We start from the raw sequence: 3,254 nt of genomic DNA on the forward strand, positions 1-3,254 counted from the left end.
CTCCTTATCTCCTTAAGGCAGCATCACAAATGAACGTCCTGCTGTGATGGCTGGGCAGGTCTATCCTGCTGTATTTTGTAATAATGCGACCAAGTCACACGTGGAGGATCATTCCAGGAGCCAAGAGCCAGCCAGGTGATTCATCCTAATTTGGTCAATTTATTCATAAGTGGTATTATAAAAGTAATTATCATGGCCAAGAAACATAATAAACTGTGGTAAGGAAGGCTTTCCACATCTGCCGATACTTACCGGTGAACATTCAAGTGAAATGAGACAAGCAAACTTACTGTCAAGTGGAGCAACTGGGGTGCCGTAAGCAATCACGCTGGATTCCAGGAAAGGAGGCTGGTTGGCAAGACATAATTTCTCCAGATTCAGTGGGGATTTCCAAGAGTCAGGATGCAATGTTTTGCAGAGAGAAAAGCTAACTCTGGGGGAAAAGAAAAAAACAAAGGCAGCTAAGCCAAAGCCACACCTCATAGCACGAGCGAAACACTTCAGCCTAGAGAATTCTATGAGCAGCATAGAGGAGCCTGGCAGGCTACAGTCCACAGAGTCACAAAGAGGCGGACACAACTGAGTGACGAACACTTTCACTTTCTGTCGAAGAAATTAAAACAAAAGAAGGCCAGTTAAAGGACTGTCAGGAGGGAATAAGGATCATTTCAAGAGTGCTTTGGAATTAGTCTTTTTCTTCTTTCTCTGCCTATTAGACTGTGTGTCTAAAACCAATGGTTAAACGCCTGTAAGCGTAATACGGTGTTAAGCAACTGGTGCATCTCGTGAGACACGTGGAAACTCATTTCTGATCTGAACCCAAAATAATTCAAGAGAAATGTCACTTTCCTTCGGGGAACAGAGTCGGCTTTGAGATGCCCCACCCCTGGGTCTTGAGGTGAGGTCTGCAAATTCAGCAATGAAATGTGATGAAGAGCTTGTCTGGGGAAGACTGAGACAGAGTCTCTGGTCAGGCTGTGACCGCAATGGCCTGGGGCCTCTCTGTGTGTCTTAACCACACAATCACATGTTTTGCTGGCAAAACCAGGCGAGAAAAGAACGGTCCCATGAAACTAAGGCTCCAAAACAGCAGACACCACACCCTTTCTCACTGAAAGCAGGAAGTATATTTGTGGCACAGAGGCTGAGGACAGGGAACACTTTATAAATGGTCCCACGTGTCTTCAGAGTGACACTAGCTCTGCATTGTTCATTTCTAGATTAGCAAATTACTTTCCATGACAAAATGCTCTGGGCATGCTTGCTGTGTACAAAAACAAGCTGAATACAAATGTGAAATGAAATCTCGCTATTTCCAGGAAGCATAAACTGACTCAGGCAACCTACACCCTAAAAGCAGCTCTGAAGGGAGACCCTTGCGGGAGGCCATTCACAGGTCTTGTTTTATGCCCAAGAACAAGCTAACATCTAAAGCAAGCTTGGTGAGCTTGCCAGGAGACAACCCAGAACCATCTGCATTGTGTTTATGCAGAGTCAAGCAAAGAAATGGGCTTCCCTTGTGGCTCAACTGGTAAAGAATCCACCTGCAATGAGGGAGACCTGGGTTCGATCCCTGGGTTGGGAAGATGCCCTGGGAAAGGGAAAGGCTGCCCGCTCCATTATTCTGGCCTGGAGAATTCCATGGACTGTACAGTCCATAGGGTCTCAAAAAGTTGGACACGACTGAGTGACTTTCACTCACAAGCAGAGAAATGGATATTTAGGAGTGGGTTAGATCTCTGGAAAGCTGGTGTTCTCAGCTGAAAGATGTTAAGGTGTGGTCAAGCTGAAGAGGAATGGAGGAAGGAAAGAATTAATATTTTTTGAGCACCGACTAAGTGACAGGGGGTTTCCCAGATGGCTCAGTAGCAAAGAATCCACCTGCCAAGCAGAAAATGCAGGTTCGATCCCTGGGTCAGGAAGATACCCTGGAAGAGGAAAAGGCAACCCACTCCAGTATTCTTGCCTGGGAAACCCCAAGGACAGAGGAGCCTGGTGGGCTACAGTCCATGGGGTCACAAAAGAGTCAGACATGACTAAGCAACTAAACAACAAAGTGACAGAGACATGCTAGGTTATTTGCACACATGTGGCTGTGTCTGGTGAAGCAGAACATTTTTTTAACCTTATTTAGTAAGAAAGTATCAGATTATTTCTGTTTGGATAATGTCAAAAAGTCCCTAGGTAGACCTTTGTTACCGAAAGAATCACTTAAACAATTTTTCTTAGTTACACAAATTTAAATTTAGTAAACCATACCCAATAGATGACCAAGTGAAAGGAACTTTGGTGATTTGTTTTGCTACTCAGCTCTAATAGCTGGAAAATGAAATGAAATGTTAGTTGCTCAGTCATGTCTGACTCTTTGCCACCCCCTGGACTGTAGCCTGCCAGGCTCCTCTGCCCATGGAATTTGCCAGGCAAGAATACTGGAGTGGGTTGCCTTTCCTTCCTTGACCCAGGGATTGAACCCGAGTCTCCTGAATTACAGGCAGATTCTTTACAGTGTTAGCCACAATGGAAGCCCTGAGGAGGGGGATAAATTTGCAAAGTAAACTTAAGTAGTCTCCAAAGGCGAAGGTGACCTTGGCCACTTGAGTACATGAATGTAGCTGGAAAAGAAGTAGCCTTGAGAGGTCAAGCTTGGGCACCACCATGATGTATGCAAGGCAGCAGTGAGAGAGGACCCACTGGCCTTGGTAGAACCAATTTATTCAAAACATCCTGAGGCAGGAAGTAGATGGGCCCCCGACCCGAGGATAGATACTCCAAGATGAAAAGAGCAGGACAATCAGGGAGGAGGCTGAGCCCTGCCCAGACAAAACATAAGAGATCACATATTTCTCCTTCTCAAGGTCAGGAGACCTCCCTGACTACACATGCGCAGAAAGACTCCTTGGAGGTCAAAAGGGGAGTGATGTTAAGTGATACTAACTATATAGGCCTCTTTGGTGGAATCCATCTTGGCCAAGAGATATGTGAGGATCCTGAGATATACCAAATATGGACTCTGAGCCAGGTAAATCAAAGTGACTGGCCAAAGAAAAAGTCAGAAGAAACGCCCCATAAAAGTCATTCAAACTACCATAAGGGCTCAGCTCTCTCCCTGAGTCCACCCAAGTCTATCTACAGGTACTGTACTCTTTTTCCTCCTAAATAAACACTTTTCTGGTTTCACTACTTCTGTCTTTGTGGGAATTCTTTTCTGCAAAGCCAAGGAGAAAAGGAAAGATATACCCATTTGAATGCAAAGT

Source organism: Moschus berezovskii, chromosome 5, assembly GCF_049115385.1.
Source record: "Moschus berezovskii isolate FMDL1 chromosome 5, NW_MosBer_1.0, whole genome shotgun sequence".
Classification (NCBI taxonomy): domain Eukaryota; kingdom Metazoa; phylum Chordata; class Mammalia; order Artiodactyla; family Moschidae; genus Moschus; species Moschus berezovskii.